The 15,417-nt window shown below is 40.8% G+C and overlaps 1 long non-coding RNA gene across 1 annotated transcript in view; it reads left to right on the top strand.

Moving 5' to 3' along the window:
- The window catches only part of LOC110218565 (uncharacterized), a 28,734-nt gene extending 20,872 nt beyond the window's left edge, over positions 1 to 7,862 (top strand). The window contains exon 5 of the long non-coding RNA XR_002327348.2: positions 6,788 to 7,862. This is a non-coding gene — a long non-coding RNA (uncharacterized LOC110218565). The remainder of the gene's footprint in view (positions 1 to 6,787) is intronic.
- The last annotated feature ends 7,555 nt before the right edge of the window (positions 7,863 to 15,417 follow it).

Genomic DNA, 15,417 nt, shown 5'->3' with positions numbered 1-15,417 from the left:
AGTGTGTTGTGCATACATCCTCCCCCCCCGAAGAGCTGATTGTTAAACTTTTATCAGCACACACATAAGTATATGGTATATCCTCTCTTTTGCCAGGCCCTGATGTTTTTTCCTTAACACCAATATTTCTAGTTTGGAGCTGGTGAGAGACATTATTCTAAGTTATGGTGGTTAAATTCTCATTTTTTGCTGACTGAGCCATAACTAGGAAATATACATTTGTCTACTTATCACAAAAGAGTTTTGGAGTTCAGTGTTCCCTAGTAACTAACTTCAAAGTTCTCTTCAAGGTCATATTCAAATTAGCAGCCTGAAAACAAGACACTGAAACAGACTTTTCCTTTAATAAGTGTGTTGTCTCTTCAGGCTGATTTTCTTAGTTTTTTTTTTAATAATATAACTTTCCCAACTGAAATCTGAAAGTGACATATCCTTCTAATAGATTTAAAACTATATACTAGTTTCTTGGCTTGAGAGTAAACTGCTGAGAACCACTGAGAATAATCATGGCCTGAGGACAGAATTAGGACTAAATGTTTCAAATGATTTGTAGATTTGCAGCATGAAGCTATGTTAGAGGTCGTCTAGTCCTCCTTTCCTTCCTTCCATTTTAAAGATGACGAAGACCCAAAGCCCAGACAGGTTAATTGACTTTTCCAAATATCGTCACAAATAGTAGAGCTGAGATTTGAACCTAGGTCATGTGATTCCAACTTTAATGTTTCTTTCCACCATACTGTTTCGACAGTATGGAGCCATTGGAGATGAACTGGTTGGCTGGGCCTGTTGTTGGAAGAGGCATCACTTTGTGCTGTCCTGTAAAAGGGAATCTTCATCAACAACATTGTCTTTTTTTTTTTTTTTGCACGCTTCCCCCTTTTGAAGAAAAGAATAAAAAAATAACAGAATTAGAAGCCCTGCTCACTACCCATACCCCAGTTGCTTATGGTTACTTGGGCAAGAATACTAGGAAGTACCATATGCTTTTACCGAGGCAGCCAAGAGAAATTCTTGGACTTCAAGTTCCTGGACTCTGAGTGCCTGGGCCCATCCCTGAACAAGCAGTAGGAGAGGTACATACGCTCCTCACCACATGGCAGTTGTGGAGTTGGGGGGCCTTTGTGATTTGAGTGGTGGGAGGTTCTGAACCCTAGATTTCTGGAGGAGTGTCAAGACTTTCTGAACCTTGGTCTCCTAGACTGAAGATGAGAAAGTTCCTGGCCAGTGCAATCTGGAATTTAGCCTTATTGAGAAAGACAAGGTATTCCTAGGCAGCACTAGCCTTAGGATTGCCTCACTAGCAATCCATGTTTGAGAATTATGGGCCTCAGCCATCTAGAGAGAGAGAAGGAATTCTTGGGCAGTGACTACCTCTTAGAGAAAGAAGTGGATCTCAAAATTCAGCCTTCTAGAGGCAGAGAGGGTGAGAGTTCCTGAGTAGCATTAGCTTCTTGGAGACATAAGACATTTATATCTGGAATAAGGTAGGATTCACTGGAGAAGAGAGGGGAAATTTATTAACTTTACACTATGGTGAATCATCTAGACGATTTCTGCATTTTCTGTGGAGTAGCCAAAGGCTCTCCTATACCTGATTTGTGTCTTCTCACTTTGAGTGTTTGGATGGGAGGTGAGAACTTTTTTCCCGACATATATCTAGAACTTGATATTAGTTATATTCTGAGATGTTTTTAGGCAAGGGGCATTATGAACCAAAACAAAATGATTTTGGAGACTTACTCCTGAGATTGAACTTGTCCTTTGCAGGCTCAGATCATTGGGATGCTGGGTCATGGTTTACGCATTATTCCTATATACCTCCTTGGCATAATGCAGCCTCAACTATTTGATATCCAACCTTCTAGAATGCTTAGGCATCCTTCACAACTGGAGACTCTAGACTCAGAAGTAGATAGAAACAACTTATGATACTGAAGCAGCTCTTGAATATCCAGCAACTCATGAATATGGCTAAATAGAGTCAGCCTCCTCGGTTATACTGGATATGCCACAATTGTTTAAGCATCTAGAAGGAAAGTAAAATGGGTTGCCTCCCAGGGTAGAGAGTTCCCTTACGAGGTGCCCAGAATTAAAGATTGGATGACGATGTATTACAGGATCATGTAGAGGTTAACTCTTACTCAGTTACAGGTGGGCTCAATTGGCCAGTAAGTTTCTTCCCTATGGATGAGATTTGGTGATTCAGAGTGATTGGCAGTGTTTCTGAGGGAGAGCCAAAGAACATGGGGAAAGCAATGGGAGATAGGAGAGATGAGAAACAAAAAAAGTTGCAAGAGAAGGCCGGGCAGTGACAGGGGCTGAATACTGTCTACATTGTCTAATGTGTTCACTGCGTTTGGTGCTTTTTCATAATTGTTTTTCTTTGTCACAAGGGAGGGTTCAGTGAAGGGGGAGGTGGAGAGTTGGAATGCCTGCAGTGTAAGGACAAAAGGCATCAATGAAAAGAATTAAAAACAAAATAGAGTTGGGCTAGATGATCCCTGAGGTAACTTTCAGCTCAATCTAAAAAACCACAAAAACAAACAACCCCCCCCAAAACAACCAAACTAAATCAAAAACACCCCCCAATCAGAAAACAATGAAAAAAAGCAGAGAGCAGGAAGAGAAGGGGCAGATATGAGCAATCCAATTCAACAAATATTTTATTGAGTTGCTGCTGCTGCTACTATAGCTAGATGGTTCAGTGAATTGAGCACTGGGCCTCAGGTCAGGAAGACCTGAGTTCAAATTCAGCTTCAGACACTTATTCGCTGTGTGACCCTGGGCAAGTCACTCAACCCTGTTTGCCTCAGTTCCTTATCTGTAAAATGAGCTGGAGAAGGAAAAGGCAAACCACTCCAGTACCTTTTCCAAGAAAACCCCATGGACAATATTGGCATGCTATGGTCAGTGGGGTCATGAAAAGTTGGAAATGATTGAACAACAACTACTACTAGGAGTACTATGATAATAGTAATAATAACCCACATTTAAATAGTGCTTTCAGGTTTACAAAGCACTTTACCGGTGCTATCTTGTTTGATCCTCACTGAGTTAGGTGCTATTATTATCCTCATCTTCAGGGGAAGAAACTGAAGCAGAGAGAGGTTAAGTGACTTCTCCAGGGTCACGCAGCTAGTCAATATCTGAGAGAGATCCAAACTGAGTGCTCTCGACGGGATAGCAGAGAGTTGCCCTTGTGCAGAGCATCTCTCCGCTTTTTTGGGAGAAGCATGACGGAGGTGAAGCAGGCTGTTTCATATTTCCAGCAATCACTTACACACAGGAAGTAGCATAAGGATGTAATCGGAAAAGGAGGTGGGGGGATCATGTATTGAGCAAGAGGGATGATGAGTGGTCGGCCTGGTATCCGTAGAATGTAAAAAGATTTAGAAGAAGACCCCCACTTTTTAGCTAGGGCCTTCATGGGGGTTTTATTACAAAACGTGCACCAGGAGCTCAAGAGATGAGGAGGCATAAGTGGGCACATGGGTGCCCCTATGGAGGGAGTACCTGAGGAGCACTGGGTTAGGAGCTAGAGAAGAAACAAAGGGAATTAGGATATAGTACCTGTCCTCAAGGGATAGCAATTCTATGAAAGAATATACATATTTTTTAGATATATTTAGAATATCTAAAAATAACTTGAATACTAAGCTTAGAGAACTGGGCATAGTAACAATACTAGGTAGCATCTATACAGTGCTTTAAAGTTTGCAAAGCATTTTACAAATATGATCTCATTTTCTCCTCACAATAATCCTGGGAGGCAGCTTCTGTTATTATTCCCTTTTTAAAGATAAGAAACTGAGGTAGATAGAAGTTAAGTGCCTTACCCAGGGTCATACAACTAGTAAGTATCTGAGACAGGATTTAAACTCAGGCCTATCCTGATTCCACATCCAAGAATTTATCTGCTGAGCTATTTCTGTATATAAAGCACTACCCAGGCCAGAAGACAGAAAAATAATTTCTGATGGGAAGGTTTGGAGAAGGCTTCGTGAAAGAGGTACTATTTGAACTCAATTTTAAAGAAAGAGTAGCATTTACAAAAATGCCTCTTCTGTTCTTCTTTGGGCTTTGAAATGGCTGGTTATTTCTTTTTAAAAATAATATTTAATTTTTTCCTATTTACTTGTAAAGACAATTTTTAACATGCATCAAATTTTTTTTTCAGTTCCCAATTTTTTCCCTCCCTCCTTTCCTCACCTTTTCCTGCTTGAGATAGTAAACAATTTGATATAGGTAATATATGTGCAATCATGTAAAACATATCTCCGAGATATTAGTCATGTTGTGAAAGAAGACAGACCAAAAGAAAGAAAACCGTGGAAAACATAAAGGAAGTGAAAAATGGTATGCTTCGATTTGCGTTCAGGATGATTAGCATTTCAATAGATGAGAGTGTGGCATTTCAGACATATAGAATAGTGTGAGCAAAGATCCTATGGTAAGAGAACTCAGAATGTATACAAAGGTGGCAAGTTATTCAGTGTATGATGTGAGGGCAATTAATGTGAAATATGTCTGTAAAGGTAGGATGGTATCAGACTGAGGTAGACCTTGAATGCCAGTCTGATGAAGGAATTTGGATTTTATTCTGTGGCCAGTAGAAAATTCCCTAGAGGTCAATGAGGGGGGTATGGTGGGACTGAGAATAAAAAGAAGAAAGTCAGAGAGGAAAAAGCAAAAGAAAAGTAGAGAAGGAAGACTGGTTCAGAGATCAACAATGGGAGTTCCAAGCAATAGACCCTCTGACAGCAGAAGGTGATGTGACAGTGACTGAGAAGAGTTACATTATTTGGCGTCAATAGACACTGCACTTTTGATGCTGCCACTCTGGAAAGCACAGGCCATTTCCACACTGACTAGATTTAAATGTAAACTCCTTTTTTTGAGGGCAGGGATTGTCTTTTGCCCATTTTTTGGTACCCTGGTGCTTAGCACAGTGCCTGGCACATTGTGGATGCTTAATAAATGCTTGATCGGTTGATTGACTATGTGGTATATAAGAACACTATGGCCTAGCTAATAAGTGGTAGAGTTGGCCCACAGAATTGTATGTTCAGAGCCAGAAGGGACTGTAGAGATCATTAGTTCAACCTCCTCATTTTACAGATGAAGACACTGAGCCTTTGAGAAGAGATTTGCTCAAGGTTACATAGCTAATATGGGATTGAGCTGGGATTCAAACTTAGGTCTCTTATGTGCAAGTCCGTTGGTTTCTCCCCTTTAGCATGCTGCCTCTGTAGAATGGTTTTGCAGGATTAATAAAAGAATTGGATTTTGAACAAGGCCCATTCACTCCTTTCATGTTTAGTGATTCCTGACACAACATAAATCTCTTGGGGAATAGAGGCTTGTCTGAGGCAGTCTTGGACGGGGGGAACATGAAGTTTCAGTATGATAAGTTGTCTGCAAAAAAGGCGGAGTTTGGTGCTAATGGGTTTATATTTCCCTGTTGCTTTTTCCTTCTGTCCAACTGGGCTCCGGGGAAATTCATCCTTTGAGTCTTGGAGGTTAGAAGTCTGGGAGAAAATGACTGTAGTGTGGTGGTCTGTGTTTGTGTCTGTGTGAGGTCCAGGATCTTAAGGCCCTGTCCTTTCTTCGTTCAGATTTTAGAAACTTTTATCTCTTGACACTCTACTCCTCCACACTCTTCCTCCTCCTCCTCCTCTCTTCTTCACCCTTTCAAGCTTCCTTCCTATCCCTGGGTTCTTCAGCTGTCTTGGGAGTGGCCCAGGCAAGGTTCCTAGTCCTGGGGCCTCTGTGGGCTATCTCCTCTTTAGCTTATAAACCCATGGTGTTGATTGACTAGCAACCTCTACTCCTGGACACCAAGGCGTCTAGCTCCAGCAGAGTCCCTGTGCTCTGCTCTGGAGGAGGATGGGAAGACTTTAAAGCAGAGAGATTCTTTTCATCCTGTTTTTACCAAAAGCCACAGTTGGCCAACGTCAGCCCTTCAAACAACACTCATCATTCATCCAACTTGCTCTTTGTGGTTCTCCCGAAGGATCTGTGTCCAGAACAGCTTGTCATTTCTTTTATGAGTGAGCTTATTTTTAAGGGTTTGCTGGCAGCAGGGTGGGGTGGTGGCTAGAGTTAAGGCTTGTGTACATGGATATGTAACAGACTAGCACATGCTCAGAGTGGCTCTGATGTCATCCCCACCATGTGTAAAGACTTGAGAGCCTGCTTCCAAGAGAATTGTGTTCATGTGCCTTGGAAGTGCCTTCGAGAAACTTGAGCATATGTTGACATTCCATAACTGGTTCCAGTCTGCTAACCACGTGGTTAGGAGGCAGCTAGGGGTCTTAGTGGATAGAGTCCTGGGCCTGGAGTCAGGAAGATCTGAGTTCAAATCCAGCCTCAGATATTTACTGGCTGTGTGACCCTGGGCAAATCGCTGAACCACTGTTTGCCTTAGTTTCCTCATCTGTAAAATGGGGGTTATGATACCACCTACTTTGCAGGGTTGTTGTGAGGATCAAATGAAATAATATTTATAAAGTGCCTTAGGACAGTGGCTGCCACATAGTAAGTCTTCTGTAAATGTTAGCTATTATTATTGATTTGCTGCATAACTGTAGCAGTGGGTGCCTTCCAAAAGGCATTATTGATGAGCTGTTTTCTTTTGGCTACTGTATGACTCTGCTGACATTATGCAGTGAGAGAGGACACTGTAAAGGGATAGATAGGCTGTGGGATCTCCCCACTGAGACCGATATGTGGCTCTATGACATGGGCCTTAGTGCTTGGCTTCTATGTTTGTTCTTTTTTATTCTAGGGAAAGGAATTGGGGACCGGGACCTTGTCAGTTTCAAAAGGTCAGGAGAATGAGTGTCCAGGAGTCCTGTACGGGAATCCCAGTATCCTACAAGGTAGTTGGCATCCAGCTCAACATCGATACCCAGAGGAGTAAAGTGTGACCTTTGGGAGTGACATTCAGAATCCAGGCCAATGGTGATTGAGACAAGAACTCATCTAGAATCATGCTGAATCTGGAACTTGATTGGATCAATGTTATATAGAAACTGAGTTAAGTTTGAGCCAACTCACCTCAGAGACTGAGGTGGGATAGGGGAGAGTATACTCCTGAGGTGTTGGGGAAATATTGGCACTTTTGTTATTGTTACATCTTCAAAATAAATATCCCTTTCTAAAAGCTAATTGATGATAAGTAGTTAAATGGAACAAGGGCCTAGGTCATTGATGGCTAACAAGGAGGGGAATAAAATCGATTGGGGGCTGAAGTTGATAGAATCGGAGGAAAGATCCTCCCAACCCCTCGGGTTATTCTAGAAACCTGAGGGACAAATGTAATAGCCTCTGGGATTGCGGGCCAGAGCAATGGTGTCAGACTCAAATACAAACCAATGCCAGCCAGTAGCAATATTGACTTAGAAAACCCCAAATTAACATTATCTATATTTTATTGCATTTTTATTTTGTTAAACATTTCTCAATTATATTTTAATCTGGTTCTGGCTGCACTGAGTTTTGCAGGCCTCACATGGCAGGGTCTCCTGCCTGAGTTTGACACATCTGGGCTAAAGTGTGCTTTTCTTTGCATAACTTCTGTTAGAATCTATTCTATCTTAAAATGTCTTAGCTCTCATTGTTGCCTTCTTAAAAGATTTTGGGCTGTGATACCATAATATGTGAATTAACTGGGATGAAGTAAGACTATTACATTTAATGACATATAACATTTCCCATCTTTTAAAAGCTTAATATGTAATATGTCCTTGCTTTGCGAAAAATCACTTGTTTTACATGAGTATGCAAGATTTTGACATGTCTTTAATTCTTCATTATGAAACCATAAGTCACATTGGCTATTAAATATACCTTGGACAGTCTATTTTTCAAAGTGTTTGTTATTGTTGTTCAGTCATTTCAGTTGTGTCAGATTCTTTGTGACCCCATTTGGACTTTTCTTGGCAAAAATACTGGAGTGGTTTGCTATTTCCTTCTCCAGTTTATGTTACAGTGGAAGAATTGAGAAGAACAGGGATGAGTGACTTGCTCAGGGGCCCAAAGCTAGTAAGTATCTGAGGCTAGATTTGAACTCAGGAAGAAAAGTCTTCCTTACTAGGTCTGACACTCTATCCACTGTGCTGCTTCTAGTTAATTGTTTATTGACAAGACCTACAGAATTGAACAGTTCAACCAGGGATGGTCATAGAGGAAGGACATAGTTTGGACCGGGTTGGAAGCAGTATTTGTATCAGATGGCATGAGCCCTAAGGATCTCAGGGTTGAGAGTCTGGATCTCAGAAATATAGTTTTGATCAATAAGATAATATTTGTAAAGTGCTAAGAGTTGCTTAATAAATACTTGGTGCCCTACCCCTTGATTATAATCTATAGATTTTCAATGGGGTTTAAAGCAGGAAAGTTCCCAGGCCATTGGCATGTTTATTTCCATTTCTTGGATAAATTTCTTAAGCTTTCTTTATGTATGGCATAGTTCAAGGTTATGGTACAACATTCCATCCTCACTTAGGATTTTCTATAATTCTAGAACAATTCTACTTTTCAGTATATACTTATGAATGTTTTTAATTCCTTTAATGGAGGAAAGACTTCCAGGCTCACTAGAAACAAAAATCCTCAAAATATTTTGGGGGTAGATATTTTGCAGGTGATGAAAATGTCCAGATTGTATAAATTCACCTAGATTTCTTCTGATGACAGTTTAGTTTTAGCCTTTAATGGGAAAAAAAGGGCTTCAATTAAAAAAATGACATTTTTCCAGTCTCTAATACTTACCTTGCCCATGACAACCATTTTTTACTACATAGGAAGAGTTAGAGACCCCCCCTTCAAAAAAAAAAACTAGTCTTCTCACTGTTCTTCCAAATCTAAGAAACCTAAGAAACAACACTTCCAGCTTTCGGGTCCCTCTGAAGGTCTTAGGCTTGTTTCTTGAGGATTAATTAGATTATTTTGCATAAATTGTTTATTTCTTGGCATTTTTTAAAATTTTCAATTGTACTTTCCTTCAAGCACCAGATTATAAGTTTGAATCGTCCTCAAACTACTTGGCTTTCTTACACCCAAAACTATTGCAATGTCTCTAATAGTTATCAAGGCAAGCACTTTAAGAACTCTCACTTTCTGCATTTTTTTTTGAGTAATATAATTTTTTTAAAACCATAGAATTTAAAACAGAATCCAAGAAACCAGTGAAACATGGATATCTGACACAAAATCCTCCACTCCACTGACAAAAAACTAACTAGAAGTAGAGAATTTAATCTAGTTTCATTTGCCCTGCTGGTCTGATTCCCCAACCCTGCAAAGGATCTAGGATGGAAAGGGCTCTCAGAGCCCAGCTAGTACATAGCTGAAGAAACAGAAACCTAGAGAGGTAACCGCAGTAACACAGATATGGTGCTTCAGAAGTGGGATTTGAAACTCTGAGTTCAAAGCAGGAGGTGAACAAGATAATCCACTGACTTCTCCATTATGCGAAGGGTCAGTTCTGAGCAGCTCTGAGCCCTTGCTCATAGATGAGTTTGAAAGGACCCAGTGAACTTCTCACCCTGCCTCTCACTGGGGAGATAAGAAGATAAATCCGGACCTTGCTCTTGTGAAGCTTGTAAGCTGCTAACATTAAATCCCCCAAAGAGGAGCTGTTATCTAAGTGATGGGCTTCTTTGAAGGGGCCAGTACCAGCTTGACAGATACAGCAGTTTTGGTGACCTTCAGAATCATGAGAATGCGGTTGGTCATTCAAATTCTCATTCGGGCCCATCCAATAGAGTTAAAGAAACCCTGACCTTGCTGATTTTGAGCTAAAGTGAAATACCCCACAAAATAGAGTACCAGGAGAAGTGTGGAATCTTTACTTGGAGCCTTGATGATTTGGGGTGCTGTTAAGTAGGGGTTCAGGAAGGACTTCACTATTTTTTTTAAAAATACCAGCTGTGCAAGAGCAACTAGCTTGGGTTGGAGGTGGAGCATGTCAGGAGTGTAATTCTGGGTCATCACTGAAATCAGGATTTCTTTCTTTCTACTTTGCTAGTTTGCCTGATGAAAGCTTGAGAATTCCATGAGTCACCCAGATTCGTACTGGCCAACCAAATTATTCCCCATGGACCTGAAGGATGTCTGTCATTGCCAGGAACTCATGAGAGGGTTGGGTAAGAGGAAGCGCTTGAGGCAGAGGCAGAGGCACATTTTTACCTTCTTAGGCTTCCCTGTGCAAAGGTGAGGAAAGCCATTTTGAGTATTTTCCACTTCTTCCAAATATGAGACAAGACCAGCTGTACCAATGATGACCTCTGTACTGTTTCTCCCTTGTGCTTTGTGTCTGTTGATCTGCAGGCTTGTAGGTGCTGGGCATTTCATGGAGTCATAGAATGGACATTTGAATATTTATTCTTTATCCATTCAATTGCAATCTCTCTCTGTCTCTGTCTCTCTCTGTCTCTGTCTCTCTGTCTTCTCTCTCTCTCTCCCTCCCTCCTTCCCTCTTCCTCCCCCCTGAGATGTTGTGCGAGGCGCCAGGGAAAGAGACAGAATATAAATAAGACATTTCCCATGATCTTAAGAGTTATCAATTTGACTGATGGTAGGAAAGACGGGGTCAGTAGATGTGGGTTTGAATCCAGGTTTTGACACTTCCTAGCTGTGTGGTCCTGAGAAAGTCACTTCATGTCTCCAGGGCTTGGCTTCCTCTTGTAAAAATGGGAATCATAATGCTTGGGACATCAACATCACAGGGCTGTTATGAGGAAAGTATTTGGCAAAACTTAAAGGGCTATATAAATGTATATTCATATGATTAGAAATAATGTTACAATGTTAGCGTTGGAAGGGACCTTGAAGACCATCTGGACTGATTGCTCATTTTATGGTTGAGGAAACTGAAGCCCAGAAAAAATGACATTTCTTCACTATATTCACAAAGGGAGTTAGTGGAAAAGGTTGGACTAGAACCCATATCTCTTGATTCACAGTGTAGTTATGTGGAACTATCACATGCTTCCCTGTTTCTTCCGTCTGAGTTCGCCCCTGCAGGTGTCCTATGCAGTCCTCACCTTAGGGCTGGACTTCTGGGTCCCAGAAGCCTCTAGAAACATTGGTTCCATGGAGCCAGGCCTCCCCATCTCACAAAGCAAGGTGTTTTCTATTAGTGAGTTTGTGGTGACTGTGTGTATAGAGTGTGCACAGTCACATTATGGCATAATAGAATTTGCATCCCAATTGACCGTGCTATGAATCTGCATCGGAGCCCCAAACAAATGTGTTTTTCCTTAGCAGGGAGCTGGGCGTGGGCTGTGTGGGTTATGGCGCTCTGTCTCCGGGAGCCTGCTGGGCGTTCTGCAGCTGGGCAGTAGGCTGTGTCAGGAGTGCCCGCTGAGGTGTGAAGTGACATCACAACCACAACAAACACCAGCTCTGGGAGAATGTTCGTGCACATGAGAAGAGGAGGGGACTTGGAGCTCCCAGGGGAATTGGCTTCCCGCAAAACTCCAATTAGCTCCCAAATTAGTTCCCCCATCACGTGTGCAAGGATTTCTAACCAAATTTGCTGGAAAATGGATTCTCAATGCTTCTGTCTATTTACCTAATACTTAACACAAGGATAGCAACACACATACAAATTTAAAGTAAAACACATGCTGGTTTTTTTTTTAGATAAAAATTTGAAACAGATGGTCTCTTTTAAGACAAATATTTATTCCCCTGACATTTTTCACTTCAATGTTTATATTTTTAAATATAGGCTTTATACTGAGACTTTGGAGATGTCATCATAATGAAATCCATGTTGCTCATAATTGTCTATTTCCTAGAATCATAGAAACACAGAGCTGGAAGCAACCTCAAGAGGTTATCTCTGCCATCCCCCTGCCTCTAGGCAGGGCTGAATGTAGCCAGCTGGGACAAATGGGTGTTTATCCTGTTTATCTTGGAGCTCTCTGAGGAAGGAAACTCCACAACACCTCCTCCCTCTCCAAGTTCTTTTCATCTCTTGAGAGTTATGGATTCCCAGATTGGATGTAGCGTCCTAGGAAGTACTCTGCCTAGTCATAGAGCATAGTTCTGTTACTTCCTGCCATATCAGATACTATACTTTTCTCTGCTCCAGGCCTTTTACCTGTGTTTCTAAGCAATAGAATAACTTGGCTGCCCCCTCTGACCTGGATTAGGGTTCTCTGACACAGTCAAGGCTCATCGGGTGCTGTTTTCCTCCTCTCTAAATGAATGTCTTATAGGCAAAAAGAAGCAGAATTTGGAGCAATTGTTCAGTTGCAAATGAATAATTTTGGGGAGAAAGTTGTAAGTAGAAACTAGCCCTCTGTCTGAGTTATATGGATAAGAAAAGTCAGAGAATGCTTGGAGAGGCCCAGATGAGCTTTCTTCTCTTCCCTTTGAGGGCAGGCATCTTTGTATTCTCCCTGCTTCCAGCAGCCCCTCGTATCTTGAGCTTGATCTAAATTTTGTTCAATGAGTGGATGAATGGATGGATAGGTAGATGGATAGACTGATGGACTGATGGATAAATGGATGGATTGATTGATGGATGGGTGAATAAACAGATGGACAGATGGCTAGATGCTAATCACTCCTGATCTGTGAGAGCTAGGTTCCCCCCTGTGAATAACAATCGTCCTATAGCATGCCTTGTAGCCTTGGGTCCTTCCTGATCATTTGTTTGTTACAATGTCCGTTTCATGCGCTTTCCCTGTACACTTGCCTAGAGCTATGCCCATCTATCTATTTTGGGTAGCTTGCATGCCTTCTCAGTCTGGGTGCCCATCCTGCGTATCTGCCCAGACCAAAGTCAATCTTACATACTCATTTATGGAAGAACCAATTACTCACATTTGGTTGGTTATGTTCCTGCTAAGGGAACAAATGCTGTGGAGTTTGCTATTATGTTTCTGGGCCCAGACAGGAGCGGGGAGAATATGGCATAAAGATTTATTGGACTCACTGATCTTTAGATACATGAAAATGAAAGAGGAGAGGGAAGGAAGACGTGATTCTGGATCAAGGCCTTTACAATTTCCTTCTCAGGGGAGGAAGCAGAGAAAGAGTTAAGAAGGGCTGTTTTATCTCATTCTCTCTGTTTTCCCCTAAACTTCAGATAAGTCAACTTTCTCATGGTAGACCAGCAGATTGCTGGAAAATGTTTAACCACCCATTTTGGGGGACAGGAGTGATAAGAATGTACACAAGACACATACTTTAAAATTTCATTTGCATTCTTAATATTTTCTCCATTGCTTTCTTTAGTCTAGATCAATGGTGTCAAACTCAAATAGAAATGGAGGTCACTAAATAGTCCATAAGGATCCTTGCAGAGAGTAAATTGACTTAGAAAACCATATATTAATGCTATCTATGTTTCATGGTATTTTTTTTTACTATTTTAAATATTTTCCAATTACATTTTAATCAGATTTGAGCTGCATTGAGGAGTATTGTAACCTCCTGTTGACTCCTCTGGTCTAGATAATCAAAGAAATAATAAATCAAGCCCTAATTTGGTTGCAGATTTCTGAGGCGTAAATGTTTGCAATGATTACAGTGGGTTCGTATATTCTCTACATCTTTCTGTAAATTGTGAGATGATAAAGGTGTTGAATATCACTTACGGAAGGCTGCTCTTCCGTACTAACACTCTCATTGGTTCTATGTTGCAGCCTGCTCACACCTACCACATATCTTTTTATAGCTCTCTGTGTTTCATCTCTAGTTCTTCAGAGGCAATGGCAGGGGTGGGGAACCTGCAAGGCCACATGTGGCCCTCTAGGTCCTTAAGTGTGGCCCTTTGACTGAATCCAAACTTCACAGAACAAATCCCCTTAATAAAAGAATTTGTTCTGTAAAATTTGGACTCAGTCAAAAGGCCACACCCAAGGATCTAGAAGGCCACATGTGGCCTTGAGGCTACAGCTTCTCCACAACTGGGCAATGGTGTTTAGGTCTTGTTGTGATGGGCCTTTCCTATTATGGGAAGCTTGGGGACAGTCAAAGTGCTTTGTAATTTCTTGAAAACCAAGAGTGCTCTCCTTTTCAAGTCCAGTCCCAGTTCATTCTGTGTCATCTATACCAGATATAGAGTATTCATTCAGATACATGTTGACATCTGGGCAATAGGCATTGTTCATCCATTTGGTCTTTCCTGTATGGAAGAATAGGCCAAACTCGGCTTGGCAACATCTTGAAGCTGGTTGCAATCAACGTAATCTCATCAAACAGGAGGCTCTGGAAGATCTACAGGTAGGTGCATCTACAGGTAATCTCCTCCTTTACTTGGACTCTGTACTGGATCTCTTTTACCACAGTGGCAAATGCTTCTGTCAAGCATAAATCTCCCCATTTTATAACTTGCCTACTTTTTAAAATCAGAGGGTCATTGAACAGTCATTTCTTTTATTGTATCTCCCAAAGAGCCCTGAATGATTTTGATATATGGATGGGAGAAGTCTTGTGAAACAATATGTAATTCAGTGTTTTGTCTTACTTTAATGCTTTTCTTCAATCCATACCAATAATTACAATGAGATTTCCTATTCTTAACATCTTTCAGTAAATTGTGAGATGGTAAAGATGTGGGCTCATTATTGAATGATGTCAAATGTTTGCTGAGTTGCTTTTTTACACTTTGGTTTCCTTGTGGTAGTAATTAATTTACATTGGTTTAACTTGGATGAAATTAAAATAATCTATGTAAATGTCATTTATGTTATCCATTTCCCACTTTGGATTTTCAATCACTTATTAAATAATTAAGAATAAAATTTTCTTAATTGTATACCATATCTTATGCAGAAGGTTGCTTGCTCCCTACTAATACCCTTATTGAAAAGATCCTCTCAGTTCACACCCCCACACCCATACCCCCACACACGTGTGTATGTGTGTGTGTGTGTGTGTGTGTGTGTGTGTGTGTGTGACCTTCATATAGACTTTCTATAGTTGGAAGAATAGATATATAAGTTAATAGTTATTGACGTTCTCTTTGACATTTTTTTCTTTGGTATTGATGAAGTCTGAGACTTTTCCATGCCTTTGATATCTTTCCTTCCTTTAGAGATCTTGTATGTCAGTCCCTCAATGTCCTCACAATCATATCCTTTCCAGCATGAATCTCTTTTGCACATAATTGATCCAATCTGGTTGTTTTTTTGTTACCTTTATCTCTTTCATGCCCATTTCTATACCTCTTCTATAAGCATCTCAATGACAGTGATATTAGGGTCCAACTATGGTGGCATCACTATCTTTGACAAGATAGTTTGCCGAAATGTTTTTTTTTTTTGCAAATCTTTTCCATTTTTCTTCTGTTTGTGGTCCTCTTTCCATTTTTATCTTTGCATGCCCTTTAGATGTCTTCGTTTAGCTTGGTATGTTGCCAAGCTTTCTTTAAACGAGTTTTATTCTTCACTA

The sequence above is a fragment of the Phascolarctos cinereus genome, unplaced genomic scaffold (genome assembly GCF_003287225.1).
Source record: "Phascolarctos cinereus isolate Bilbo 61053 unplaced genomic scaffold, phaCin_HiC Scaffold_2;HRSCAF=192, whole genome shotgun sequence".
Classification (NCBI taxonomy): Eukaryota; Metazoa; Chordata; class Mammalia; order Diprotodontia; family Phascolarctidae; genus Phascolarctos; species Phascolarctos cinereus.
This window is presented reverse-complemented; position numbering and strand designations above follow the sequence as displayed.